The 15,391-nt window shown below is 35.8% G+C and overlaps 1 protein-coding gene across 1 annotated transcript in view; it reads left to right on the top strand.

The window, feature by feature from the left end:
- Positions 1-15,391, top strand: part of LOC145670651 (dynein axonemal heavy chain 1-like) — a gene marked incomplete at its 3' end in the record, with an annotated part of 1,762,390 nt that overhangs the window by 1,207,858 nt on the left and 539,141 nt on the right.

Raw genomic sequence — 15,391 nt, forward strand, 5'->3', positions numbered from 1 at the left:
GATGTCCACACATCTCCTGAGTCGATATCGCCGACTCTGTTCATCTGCCTTTGTGCTCCCTGATGTGTCGGTGTATACCCATCAAAAACCACTGTACAACCTCTTCCATTATAATGGGTCTCAGAAATTTAACTGTATCACAAATGGTTGATACAGTTGTCTCTTTTTGCCAAACAACTTTATGGACTAGGAATCCCCCATCAACAACAAATTCAAAGTAGTTAAATCAACGTCCTTATCAATTTCCTTAAACAATTTGTATAGTGCTGATTTCCTGCACTTCCTCATTCCACCTTAGTTAAATAATGCCAGGGGATAGGGCGACAATTCATACTGCATATACATTTTCAAATCCTCTTCCGATTTCTTGGTGATGGAGATTCGCTGAAAAAGCAAGAATGAATCCACGGCGACTTTTTCATTGTCAATCTTGATTGTCGAATTCATTGAGGAAAGAGGAAGTGCGCAATCTTTTCGTGTCAGTTTGATATTTGTGAATGGCAAGTTTTCCATTTTTGCCATTGCTCGTGTGCCAATTGTAACTGTATCATGACATAAGACTGTATTATCACCCACGATACCTGCCGTGATTGACATGATTTTCTCGGTCCACAGAAAAGGAGGGTGATTATCAAACCATTGTGTAAGCTTGGCAATGTCACTTACATCTCGACTTTGGCGAGCTTCTCCAAAATCCTTGTGCTGCTCACTTGGTGTAAACAAAACACCACAATATTCTTCGAGTGCAGCACATATGTCTTGAGTTGCAGTCATCCTAATTACCCATTTACTGAGAGCACTATCTGTCATACCTCTATCACGGGTCATTCCACCTCGGCTTTTGAATGACCGCATTAAGGTTGTCTCGATGGTCATGTCTGACCATATGCCAGACCAGAACTGGTCATTCCTTCTCATAGTAAAGTAGCCTTTGTTCACGAACTTCTCGTACTACTCTGAGATCAACAGAGTAGAGAGGCTTTCCATATCCTGTACATATAAGTGGCAAAACTTGGCATAGGGAAAGTGTACATCAACATGAAAATAGGGTATCACTCGCCTACAGCAATTCAGGTGAGCAAGGAAATCGCCAGACTTCTCTGCATGGATGTAGTCCCTTATCAAATTCACCATTTTAAAGTATTGGATCCATAGCATTGCAGTGGGTCCTTTGTTGCTGATGCTGTCCATCACTTCTCCAAATTTGATAGCCACTGATTCGAGTAACTTGTTTTGATTCAAAGAATTCAATGAGGGAGGCTCGTGGAGGAAATCTGACATAAGGGTGTTGATGCACGTCTGCTCTTCGTCTAATATCATGTTTGATAAGGTATTTTCAACAAGAAAATGACCCCGTATTGCTCTGGCAAAGGCGTGCCCATTCATCATTTTGTCTACCGATAATGGAGCATAAATTGTGGATTAAACTTCTTTCAAACCAGCTCCCATCATGAGGTACCCTATACATCCCATAAATGACATTAGCAGATGAAACCCGCCGAGACGTACAACACAACTGGATAGCTGGGCACCTGCAACAATATCCCTGGCTTTCCAATAGAGTGGTTGATCAAAAGTTACGAAAACATGCTTTTGATCTATTTCGTCACACAACTTACATACGTAGTGCAGCGCTGTATAAACTGGGTCATATTCTGATCTCCTCAAGAAAGGTATTGAGTTATTGGAGGAGAGAATCAGCATCCTTCAAGAAGTAATCTCTTGGTGGGTTGTAAGAGTTATAATTGTACACTACACTCTGAATATCTTGCCTTATTATCTCAGCAGCTTTTCAGACTATATTCAACCGCTCTTCTTCCTCATTACTTTCCTTCTTATCATACCAAGTGTTGGTTAGCAATTTATATCCGGTGTCTCTAAAACAAATTATTGGTATCTGTTGAATCTGTTGGATCCTGGGATCACGATTATGCGATACTCATACTTCTTCAACAGTTCTTTTATGATAGTTCTCCACTTAGGTTTCTTCCCAGTAATAGCGCCCATAATTTCGTTTACGGTAAACTGACAGTCACTATTTCCCTCCAGCAAGTCAATAACCTGTTCCATTGCGTTTGAAACATAGTCTTCACACGTGGATATTGAGGGTTTATGGTATAACTGCCTCACAAAGTCCAACCGACATTCATCGTGATACACAGCATCCTCCGCAACCAAATCATTTACGGAGGAAAGACGACCCATCACTTCTTCTCCCCATTTGTCATGTCTAGCTCGAGTACAATCCATAACCGTTACTTGTATGTCAGTTTTCTGCCGTTCTTTTGTGATGTTAATAACACCCTCAACAGTTTCGGCTTAAAAGAAACACTTTGTTTTGAAATCGAATTTACATTTTTTGGACCTCAAAGTTGCAGGCTCAGGTGGTCCAGAGGACCTTGAAAGTGCCTGTCTCTTTAAATGAGCCTTGATGGATTGAGGTCTGGTGTAATTCTTTCGATATGAGGTGTCCAAACCCTCTAAAGAGGAGCTATTGCCATCACCCCTCTCTATGCTTACTTTGACGAGTGACAATATTCCATTTTTTGTCACTGTTGAAACAACAACTCCTGGTCAATCGATTGTTTTATCACACACAAAACACCGAGTAGCCATTGTGCGCAATACACTGTCAATGTTCGCATACCTTTAAAACATCAGAAAAAAGACGCAAATAACACTGAACACAGAAACACATCTACAACGCATGAACGTTTGAAATGAATTAAAGAGAAACAAAAAAGTGTGGGAGAACCTCATCCCTCTCCAATCGCTCTTTTGGGAGAAGCCAGGTGGCCGCTGACCTTGACGGGTCGTACACTGTTTTTTCTACTAACAATACCTTTTACAACTCTATATTTGTTAAACGTTTATTCAATCATATATTAAGTTATGAGTGGACAAACTTGCCAATTACTGTACAGATGTTTTAATAATATTATTTAATAATAAATTACGTTACATTTTCAATAATTCTCAATTTTCATTGACGGAAATATCGTTGGCAATTCAAGAGATTAGCTTTCATTTTTTTTACTGAGCGTACATGTTAGGAATTCTATAGCTTCTGATTGTTTGAAGATAAAGTAGCAAAAGTGTATGTCAAATTGAAGGTAATTTAATGCTCTACAACTTCGTCCTTGAAAATTTTTATGAAAAACGATCGTAGGAGGCACTAGAAGCAAATGTTTGACAAAAGGAGTTACGAAAAATGACTTTTTCGAAAATTATCGATTTTCAATAACGTATATCTCGAAAACCGTTGGAAATTCGACCAATATATATGGAAACAATTTTATAGGAAATTTAATCAGCTTTCATTTTAATTTGAAACATATTTTTGTAGAGTCCACCGTTTCCGAGATATAGTCGAAAAACTCAAACATTGCATCTTTCTCCCTTCCTCCATCCTAAAGCTCACCTCCCAGGGACGGGGACTTTTTACCTACTAACTACTCCTAACAAAGTCCTGAAGTAAAAAAACTCTCGCATATTACATGTACTCTATACCCCTCTTTAAAGCACTCATTGACTGGACTATAATCTATTTTGGTCTTTTTTCTGTTACATATATTTGTCATCTCCTATTCTATTACATTAGACATATTCAAAAAATTAAATTTAAATATGTTTTTAATTCTCGCACCAAATAAAAACAGAATAAGTATAGTTGTATTCGAAATCTGTTCTTCACTTTGAAATGATATTATTCAGTAGGGAAAGCTTATCTTCTTAACAAGACCACAGGAAACTTTGATGTTCGTCACACAGGTGAATCAGTTCTCACAGAACATAAACAGCGGCAGATTGAGTTCATTTCCAAACCAAATTACGTTCACACCGGTGATCGATATTGAAACGTTTTAAATAATTTATGAAGCTTAAGCTGAGCATGTTTGTTAAATTCTTCCTTCACAACATTAAAAGTTTATGAAAATGGTAAGTATGTTTGAATGAAAGTTTATAAGATGAAGTCTTATCCATATGCGAATATGGATTGGACCACAATTTGCTTGATACTATGGACTATTCAGTTCTCAATTGTCCAAATTTGCAATAGCTGATTTATGTAAACCAGGTTTTCTCAACCTGGGGGTCGCGAGAGGTTTTCGTGGCGGTCGCGAAGATAAACGAAAGAAATAATATTAGAGATAAATCTAATATATATCGGAAAATATTTGTAAATATTATTTTGAATTTTGTTCTGATAGGCATATTTATATATAGAGAGGGTGTTCATTTATTATATAGCCAAAATCCACTGGTGAAATCCTCTCACCTAAACAAATAAAAAAAAGTCCATATGAAAATAGGGCGAAAACCGCGCCGTTTCAAAATTACGCGATGCCGAAAACGAGGAAAGTGTAACTTCGAGGATGGTCTAGCTCGAAAACTATGACATATTAAAGGCTTTTTAAAAAAAATATCACAGGAACTAGTACACTTTCTATCTAAATATTCATGTTTCAGAATTAGGTCCTACCGGGTCAACGAATTTTATACAGGCAGCTGGGATATTGAAACCCTGATTTAAGCACGGATAGGAGAAAAGAAGATATGTTTTGATAGAAAATGACTAATTATAGGTTTATTAAGCTGTTATGTCGTGTACATGAGTATTATCTTTTGTAAATTTCACATTATCACTAATTTTCATATATACAATTATGCAACCACACATAACAAGTTTAACATCAAAGAAAAGTTGCTGATAACACTTGCAAACCAAGTTCTAACACTAAATACCATTTGGCAACGGTGATCTAAGCAAGATAGATGTTATACAAACAAAAGATGATTAACAAATAATTGCAGAGATACAGAAATCCGAAATGTTGTGAAAACGAACATCACGGCAAAGGATTCCTGTCACCACGGCATAGCGAGTCCTCAGGTTGCGGATCGAGGAGAAGGGCTCTAGATGTAGAGGTTAGCTGCGAATATACTGAATAAGCAGTGGCGGACAGCCGACTAGGAGTGGTCCTCCAGCTTGGGAGTTTGGGTAGGGATCACAACCTCATCCTGTAAAAAAAAAAAAAAAAAAAAAAAAAAAAAAGCACTTGTTCAAAAATATTCACAAAAGCCTCGGACAAGGACTGATAACTTGGCATGACCTCAGCAAAAGAAAATGGACATGAGATTTGGAACATGGAATATTAGCAGTCTTTATAGAGCAGGCGCGTTAAAATCCGTAACGAGTGAGTTAGAGAACTACAGGATGGACCTAGTAGGAGTTTAGGAAGTTAGGTGGGAAGGAAATGGATCTGTGAATTCCTGAAATTTTACGCTCTTTTACGGGGAAGGACATAAAAATCACCAGTTAGGAACAGGGTTTTTCGTTCATAAACGTATATTACCAGCAATTAAACGGGTTGAATTTGTTACTGACAGATTTCCTTTTATTACTCTTAAGGGACGGTGGTATGATATTATTGTTTTAAATGTACATGTCCAACTGAAGATAAGGATGACGATATAAAATACAGTTTTTACGAAGCAGTGGAACGGATATTTGACCAACTCCCGCGATACCATATGAAATCCTATTAGGGGATTTCAATGCGAAGATAGGACGAGAGGATATTTTCAAACCGATTATAGGAAGCAAAGTCTGCATAAGGAAAGTAATGACAACGGCTTTAGACTCGTGAACTTTGCAACATCCATAAACCTAATCGTAAAGAGTACAAATTCCCACATCGCGACATTCATAAATACACTTGGACATCACCCGACGGGAAAACACATAATCAAATTGATCACGTTTTAGTAGATAGAAGAAGGCAATCTAGCATAATTGATGTCCGGTCATTTAGAGGGACTGATTGTGACACTAACCACTACCTGGTAGCAGCGATAATACGAGAGAGGTTATCGTTGAATAAAGGTAATATTCAATGTCCGAAAACGGAGAGATTCAATTTAAAGAAATTAGAAGAGAGCCAGGTAAGAAAGAAATACCAGAATAGATTCTCGGCTTTAGAAGACTCGGAGTGCACTAGTGTTTAGGATACCTGGATTGAAATTAGAGATAGCATTAAAATTTCAGCAAAAGAAAAATTGGGACACGCGGAAATACATTGGAACAAACCATGGTTCGACCAGGAAAGCATAAAACTAGCAAAGAAGAGAAAACAGGCAAAATTACGGTGGCTACAAAATCCGAATGAAATAACTACACAAAATTTCGCAAATATCAGGCGGGAAACTTCCAAAACTTTTAGAACAAAGAAACGCGATTTTCTGAAAGCTAAAATTAAGGAACTTGAAGATAATAGTAAAAATAAAAACATCGGGAACATGTATAAGGGGATCAACGAATTTAAGAAAGGTTTTCAACCTCGTCCTTATATATTAAAGAAATCTGACGATACAGTTCTCACTGATACGGATAGCATCTTATATAGATGGAAAGATTTCTTTGACGATTTGCTTAACACGCAACCAAAAACTAGTTGGCTTGGAGAAAAGGAGATACACACCGCAGAACCGTATATTCCAGAACCCAACCGAATAGAAGTAGAAACCGCTATAAAGAAATTAAAGAAACACAAATCTCCAGGTGTAAATGAAATTCCGGGTGAGTTAATTTTAGCTGGAGGCGACAAATTGTGGAACAAGATGCACAAACTCATTCTCCTTATCTGGAACAACGAAGAATTGCCACAAGAGTGGAAAGAATCAATCGTTCCAATTTACAAGAAAGGCGACAAAACTGACTGCTATTAGAATATTTGAAAGGCGACAAAATAATTATCGAGACATTTCTCTTCTGTCAACATCCTTTAAAATCCTTTCAAATATTCTAATAGCAAGACTGACCCCATACGCAGATGAAATTATTGGAGATTATCAGTGCGGATTTAGACGAAATCAATCAACTATCGACCAAATATTTACCATTCACCAAATACTCGAGAAAAAGTGGGAATACAATACCCCGGTACATAAACTATTTATTGATTTTAGAAAGGCGTACGACTCGGTTAGGAGAGAAACATCATACAACGTTCTTACAGAACTTGGAACACGGAGAAAGCTAATTAGATTAATTAAGATATGCTTAAATGAATCCCAAAGTAAAGTCCGGGTAGGGAAAGTTTTGTCCACGAGCTTTCACGTCGAAAATGGCCTGAAACAAGGAGATGTGTTGTCGCCATTATTATTTAACTTTGTTCTGGAATACGCTATAAGGAAATCAAAGATAGCAACCAGGGCCTAGAGTTGAACGGTGTTCGCCAGGTTTTTGCATATGTTGATGATGTAAATTTAATAGGGGATGATAGGAGAACAATAGAAAAAAATGCAGAAATCTTATTAAACGCTTGCAGGGACATGGGTTTAGAAGTAAATGCAGAGAAAACTAAATACATGGAAGTGCGTCGGGTCCGGAATACAGCAAATTATGGTGCGTTAAAGTATTAAATAATACTTTTGATAAAGTGGATAGTTTCAAATATCTAGGATCAATATTAACAGAGGAAAATCATATTCACGGAGAAATTAAATGTCGACTAAAAGCAGGGAATTCGTGTTACTATTCGGTTCAAAATCTCTTGACGTCGCGAATTCTGTCGACTAATTTGAAGCTTAAAATATACAAAACGATAATCATGCCTGTTGTTTTGTATGGCTGCGAAACATGGTCACTTAATCTGAGGGAAGAACATAGACTGAAAATATTTGAGAACAAGATCCTGAGACAAATATTCGGACCCAAGAGGAACGGGAATGGGGAATGGCGGAAACTTCATAACGAGGAACTACATAATTTATACGGTTTACCCAACATTGTTAGGGTCGTCAAGTCTAGGAGGCTTGGGGGGTGGGTCATGTAGCTAAGATGGAAGAAAGTAGAAACGCTTTCAAAGTCTTGACTCGAAGACCAATCGGAAAACGACTATTAGGAACACCTAGGCGCAGATGCAGGCACGTAGCCAAAGGGGGGATCCGGACCCCCCCCCTTCGAGACCAGAAATGAAAAAAAAATTAAGGAAGGATAAAACAAAATGAAATGATAAAAAGAAGGATCAGCGTTAAAAATAAACAACAGGAAGCTTTTGGTTACTCTTTCTTATGTTACCATTACTTCAATACATGGTGGCGAGGTGAGCGAGATATCCTGGAAGAGTCAGGGAATTTTAAATTTCTAGAAACGTTGCGGAATTCTCAGAATTTCTGCTACTAGTCAGGGAGATTTTAAGCTTCCGAAAGCATAGTACCGTTTTGTAACAACGTGGACATTTTTTTATCATACTTTTTCGTCACCGCATCCTTGCAATATCAAACATGTTATTTCAAAAACAATTTTCAATTGTTCCTTTAATTTGTCATTTGAAACAGACAGTAGTTGACGGAATAATAAAAACCAAAATATATGTGGAAAGTAAGTTCTGTTAACATTTGATTCAACAGAAAAAGGAACGCAAATATTGTAAAATATTTTACAAGACATTATTGAGTATGTACTTTTTATAATATTTGAGGTCATAATGAAAGGAAAATTGTTATATTTGAATAAACAGAAGAAGGATGTAAATATTGTATAATCTTTTTCAATAAGATTTTTTTTTATTTTATTCGAGATTTCTTCATAGTTTATTAAAATACTTACCAACATATCCTTACAAACCAATATATGTTGATAGTAAAGTAGTTTAGATCGATCGAGCTCCTGGGCCTTCAGAATTTCATGTCAATCCCCCCACCCCCCACCCCCGTTACAAAATCCTGGCTAAACGAACCAATATATGTTCCAGTAAAATTGTTTAGAATGATCGAGCCCCTTGTGTGATGACCACAGTATTTCATGTAACGGACCCTCCCCCTTCACGAAATCCTAGCTACGTGCCTGGCAGATGGGAGGAAAATAATAAGATGGATCTCGCAGAGATTGGAATACAAAGTAGAAACTGGATGCAGTTAGCTAAGGATAGAAGTCAGTGGAGAGCTTTTGTGAACGCGGCATTGAACCTCCGGGTTCCGTAGGCCATAGGGTTAGTTAGTTAGTTAGTTACAGTTTACCTTTGAGATGTTCCCATAAACAAAAATATAAAGATGTAGGTCAGGGGAGCAAGGAGCCACTGTATGGGTCCTCCTAGCCCTATTCATCTGTCTTGGAAAAGATATATAGGAATGTCTCACAGAAAATGTGGTAGATCATCATCGCGCTTAAACCAGAGATGACATTTTCTCGATAAGGGAACATTTTCCAGCCGTTCCGGAAGATTTTGGTGAAGAAATTACAGGTATGTTGCACTTGTGAGGCGTTTTTAGAAGAATTTATAGTTCTAGAAGTTCGTCCCCTAATATGCCTGCCCACACATTAATTGAAAGTTGAAGTGAGTATCGGGTTGGTAAATTTGCGTTAGGATTTTCTTCTGACCATTGGTGTTCGTTCTGGATGTTGACAACACAATCTCGCGTCAACCCAACCTAATCAGTAAATATGATTAAAGAAGGAAACAGAGGGTTTTCCACACACCGATTAAGATGTTACTCACGAAAGCGCTTCGCAAAAGATAATCTTTTTCTTCTATTCCTTGCACATGTTGGAAGTGGTAGGGATACAGTTGTTGTTCGTGAAACACTTTCCAAACGGTCCCATGGGAAATACTTTCTATCGTCTGCAATCTTCTTTAATTATCAGAAGAATTATCTCTTCTTGATCAGGAGTCAAGGCTGTTCGAGGGCTCCCAACTGAATCATATGTAACACGCACATGCCGTATCGATAGCAGCAAAGGTACTACGGTTAGGAAGAACACGATTTGGAAATTCATGATATAGTCATTGTACTTTATGTGGATTCCCATAAGCACTACCATACAAAAGATGCATATCTGCAATTTCATTAAATATGTATACCTGGATTGATCCCATTTGAGTAATACCAACATGAGATGAACATAATATACCAAAATATCTAGCGCCATACACTGCACAATGTGTTATACTCAACTAAGTTCCCAACGAGAATTACACACCTACTGCAGGACGACACCAGGTGAGTCTATTCAGATTAAACAAGTGCAGGTGTTTCACTAAATACAAGAATACCTGGTTTGTTCACCAAACACAAGGTTTGTTTACTATGGTTATGATCTCAGCATATAAATTGTTTAACTTTTGCTTGCATAACTTTTTCCTTTGTTATTCAGAGTTGAATAAGATTTCGGTATCTGCAAGTCATTTTTTTTATTTGATCTTGAGAAAAATAGTGTACAATCGAATGATGTTAATGTGTTAGAAAATATGTCCATTTAATGAAACGAAACGTCAGAAAATGTAACAATTGAACTTTTCTCTAAAGATGTAATTTGCATTCAAACCTAGCCTTACCTTCATAAAAATACCAATATCTCGTCTTCACCTCATTTCACTTACTCTCTTTCGTCATATTTTCCTATTTCACAGATGTTTCTGTAACTCTTTTAAATTCCTTTTTTTCTAAATAAATTATAGAATTTGAGCTACAGCATCATCCCTATTTATCGTAGAACCATGGTTCATACTTCATTTATTTTTTGCAATAGATCAGCTCTTTAAATGGTATCATTCACATTTCTCTATCATGTACCTCTGAATTTTTTTTTTCAAATTTTGAACCCCCTGTGTTAACGCAGAGATCCACAAATCAACCAAAAAATATGAGAAGTGTACTAAATGTTTGTACAAAATTTCAAAATTCTATCTTGAATAGTAAGAGCGGAAAAATATTTACAAATGATCCCCACAATGGCTCGGATTACCGCAAAAGAACCTGATCTCAGGTAAAAGAAAACTTCTGAGACATCCCTATTTATCCTAGAGTAATATTTTGTACCTCATTTTCTTTACAATAGAAGATACTTTCAAACGGTAGCATTTACATGTTTCCATCATGTATCTGAGATGTAAAAATCGCGAAAAAGTGCTTTTTGGTTAAAATATCTCTTTTTTATTTTTGTTTCTCTGGAGATCCCCTTCGTTAACACAAAGATCTGAAAAAATCTGATAAATATTACTGGGTGGACTGAATGTTTGTGTAAAGCTTCAGTCTTTTAGGTGCAAAAGTAAGTCCTCCATAAAATAATAAATATAGGCCTAACCCCTCAAAAATTTTCAGGTTCTCATAGGTAAACATTTCCTGAGACATCCCAATTTATTGTAATTTTATGGTTCGTACCTCATTCTCTTCCTAATAGAATATCCTTTCAAAGGGCACCATTCACATGTCTTCACCGTGTATCTGAGGCGGGAAAATAGCGAGAAAAAAGGTATTTCGGTAAAACGAATATTCCTTTTTTTTTTAACTTTTTGTGACTCTGGACACCCTGTGTTATCGCAGAGATCTGAAAGAAATTTGATAAATACTATTCGGCAGAATGAATGTTTCTGCAAAATTTCAATGTTTTAGGTGCAAAATTAAGCCCGCCAAAAATAATAAAAATAGACCTAACAATTTCTTTGTGATGACGTCATCACTCCTATATCACCATGTAGAAATACTTGAAACCGTACCTAAGGTGTTTTACAATACTTTTAGACTTGAAAAAACAAAAAATACACGAAGTAGAAAGTTTCATTCCTTCTCTTTAATTTAATAATGACACTACTCTAGTACCTAAAAATATGTACTAGAACTCCAAAGGGGTAATCATTCACTTTTAACATTCACTTAACTCCTAAACCTTAAGCGTAGAAACTGTGGTATTAAATGTAAGCTTTCGCCTCTTTCCATTTACACCGTTCTAGATTGTATTTACATACCCACACTAATAGAACAAACTGTTATCTTAAGCATGCTATTTTCATTTTTGTTCTTAATAATTTGTCCATGCTAATTTTGTCTCGTATGCACGTGCATACTTTGTAAACTTAAATGTAACATTCTTCTAACCGTAAGTTACAGAACCTACACTCTTCGCTAAATAGTTTATTGAATCCTTTGCCCTGATGTCCGTTTTGACAACAATTTAGATTTCTGTATCTCTTAAATCGTTTGTTCATGATTTTTTATTTGTCTGACGATTTTTAATGCTTAGATTACCGTCATCAAATGATTTTTAACGTTGAAACTTTGCAAATGTTATCAACAACTTTTCTTTGGCGTTAAACTGTGTTATTTGTGGTTGCATAATTGCAGATATTAAAATTAGTGATAATATGAAATCTACAAAAGGTAATACTCATGTACATGACATAACAGCTTAATAAACCTATAATTAGTCATTTTCTATCAAAATATATCTTCTTTTCTCCTATACGTGCTTAAATCAGGGTTTCGATATCCCAGCTCCCTCTATAAAGTTTGTAACGCCGATACGACCTAACTCTGAAACATTTATATTTAGCTAGAGCAGCGTTTCCCAACCAGTGTGCCGCGGCACACTGGTGTGCCGCGAAAGGGCCGCTGCTGTGCCGCGAGAAAATTGAAACAAAATTATTAATTCTATAGTAACCAAATTGCAAGACACATGAACAATATATATTTGTGTTTCATATTACCATGAACTTCTACAATGGAAAAATTACTGTAATTGTTGTATATTATTGTACATACATTACTGTGTAAAATGTAGTATTTCGGTAATAGAATTTTATTTGCCAGATCCCCATACACATTTTTACGGTTAGCTGCTACGTTACGCTTCAATTGAAAGTCCAATTGAAGAGAGGTGGAATGAACTTTCAAATTTGTACCGTTTTCATTTTGTTAAGCGCTCTCCCAAACAACTGAGGGATAAAATATACAGTAGTTGATACAGTAAGTGATTATTTTGATGCAGCAGGTTTGTTATATAAATCTTGTTTGAGTGTTGGCACAGATGGCGCTCCCTCTATGACAGGTTCCGTAAAGGGATTTTTGGCATTAGTAAAGCAAAAGAATCCGGAGATAATATTTACACATTTTTTTCCCCGTAGAGAAGCACTTGTTTGAAAATCACTTGTTCCTGAACTTGCAAAACTATTAAATCAAGTGGTAAAAATGGTTAATTACATAAACCCAAAACCTCTTGAAACAAGAATATTTTCAGGTCTATGTTCTGCAATGAATTCTGAATACAGTCAGTTGCTTATTCACGCAGAAGTAAGGTGGTTGTCTCGTGGTCGCATGTTGTAAAGATTTTATACACTCAAAGAACAACTTCTCCTATTCTTTCTGTCAGAAGAAAGTGAATATGCCGATTTCCTTAGTAATGATTCTTCTTGCAATAAAGTACGTTTTCTTGCCGACATATTCCAAACATTGAATGCACTAAACAAAAGCATGCAGGGGAAAAACGAAAATATACTAACTTTAAGTGACAAAATTAACTCAACTCAACTCAAAATTTGTTCATTTAGAAAGAAACTCTCACTTTGGTAGAACAAAATTGAAAACAAAACAAATGTGACATTTTCGGGCTTACAAAGTGCTGTAAAGTTGACACAAACCTCTCAACAGTCATATCAGACACACTGTCTTGTTGCGTACCAATGTTGAGAAGTGTTTTCCTACACTTCAGTTGACTTCATTTGACTGGGTGAGGGACCCCTTTGCGAATTCTCTCCTACAGTCAGCAGAATTAAATGTTCAGGAAGAAAGTGAATTGGTCGATGTGAAGAATGACCGAGGTTTGAAGCTCTAGCACTCACAGCAAGACATTCTGGATTTCTTTCCAGCAGCCCTATTTCTACAAAGGCTGTGAAAGTTCTCATTCCCTTTTCTACATCCTACTTAAGTGAAGCAAGATTTTCTGCAATGAACACGATTAAGTATAACAACCGGAAGATATGAGGAGTTATCAACTATCCGTCCGTAATTGAAAAAGACCATAAAAGAACATCAAGCTCAAGTTGCACATTAATTTTGCTTCGTGCACCAACTCGTCTTACTTATTTTTCTAAAAATTGTATTATTATTATTAAACAATTGTAACCTTTAATAGATATTATTGAAAGATTGTTACATTACTAATATTATTTAACAATAACCTTCATATAATATTTGAAAATTGTAATGTATATTAACCATGTTAATAAATTATAAGTTTCCTACTGTGCTACTTTTCTGTACATTTTTAATGTTAAAAACAGTATTTATCACTATTATGACCATTATTGCTTCATTATTTGCAGACTATTTCGTAACTTGAAATTTTTAAAATACCGCTAAATCCTTTCGACAAAGCAAACATGCATACAAATTACCTACATTTGTGTCTTAAAAGTACAAATGCTTGCTCGTTCGTTATTTAGTGATATTCCTTCTTAGTGAAAGATTGGATACAATTTTGAAAAAGAAAGTGCATTTTTAAAAAACTGAGTCCTATTTTTTTTGCAATTCTTTTCTACTTTTAAATTAGAATGAAAAATAAGCATATTGATTTACCATGGGAGAGAATCAGTGATCGAGCTTTCTTCTCTGTGAAAAAGAGATCAGTAATCACAGAAAAAAATACCATTGTATTTTATATTTACAAATAATAATAATAATAATAATAATAATAATAATAATAATAATAATAATAATAATAATAATAATAATAATAATAATAATAATAATAATAATAATAATAATAATAATATTTATGACTGTGCCGCGAGAATTCAAGTTACACCCGTAGTGTGCCGCAAGTTGAAAAAGGTTGGGAAACGCTGAGCTAGAGACAGTACTAGTTCCTGTGATATTTATTTAACCTTCTTTAATATGTCTTATAAATTTCGAGCTAGCTAGCCTCAAAGTTACACTTTCCTCGTTTTCGGCATCGCGTAAATTTGAAACGGCGCGGTTTTCGCCCTATGTCCATATGGACTTTTTTTTATTTGTTTAGGTGAGAGGATTTCACCAGTGGATTTTGGCTACATAATAAATGAACACCCTATATATATATATATATTGTTAAGAACAACAAAACATTGGTCTGCTAAACATTTTCAACAGGTGCAGAGTTATTTAAAAATCCATTAAAATGAAAGAGGTACGATTTGAAACTAATGAGAACTGCATATTGACATACCAGATAAATACAAATGGAACAAAAATACAAAATTAGAAATCACTTTATTTTTTTTATCATATGCCCCAAAATTAAGGGAGTTATGAATCTAAAAATTTTCAAACGGCCTCCATTCTGAAACAGTACGACGGATCGGATTCGATATTTGTAATATGAATGAACTGACCAAATTTGATTTTAATCCATTCGCTGTTAGGGAAGTTACTGTATCCACTATATGCAAGAAATGGATTCTACTATTATAGAAATAGAGGGATATCGTGATATCTCCGCAATAGGTATATTAGAAATTAGACACAAACTAATTGCAGGCCAGAAATTATAAGGGGGTCGCTGGCAAGAGGATGTGATAAAACGGAGGTCGTGATAGGAATTGAGTTTTGAACCACTGATCTAAGTAATACATTA

The sequence above is a fragment of the Thermobia domestica genome, chromosome 14 (genome assembly GCF_964235325.1).
Source record: "Thermobia domestica chromosome 14, izTheDome1.hap1.1, whole genome shotgun sequence".
In the NCBI taxonomy this organism is placed as follows: Eukaryota; Metazoa; Arthropoda; class Insecta; order Zygentoma; family Lepismatidae; genus Thermobia; species Thermobia domestica.